Below are 371 nucleotides of genomic sequence, written 5' to 3'. Positions count from 1 at the left end.
AATAATTCTAGCGCGCTCAGTGCCCTACGTTGAGAGGCACGTACGATATAAAACTTCCCGATGTCACTTGGAGACTTTATTGAATTTGAAATAAAAAAGCTGGCACGCGATAACAAGGGTTTCTTCTCTAAGTGGATTTCTTCACCTTTTTCAATATACCTACAGGACCAAATATTTAAAATTGACAATTGTTTTTCATTAAGTTCTTAATAAAATATCCGTACCGTAGGTACTTACTTTTTACTTCGACAGCATACTAATCAAACAAAATGTGGTATTTTACAATAAAACTTTGAGATTATTTTTATAATATTTCATTTAATCCCATTCCTTTAAATATATTTTGTATAATAAAATAATAATATTGCACG

Source organism: Cydia splendana, chromosome 5 (genome assembly GCF_910591565.1).
Source record: "Cydia splendana chromosome 5, ilCydSple1.2, whole genome shotgun sequence".
In the NCBI taxonomy this organism is placed as follows: Eukaryota; Metazoa; Arthropoda; class Insecta; order Lepidoptera; family Tortricidae; genus Cydia; species Cydia splendana.
This window is presented reverse-complemented; position numbering follows the sequence as displayed.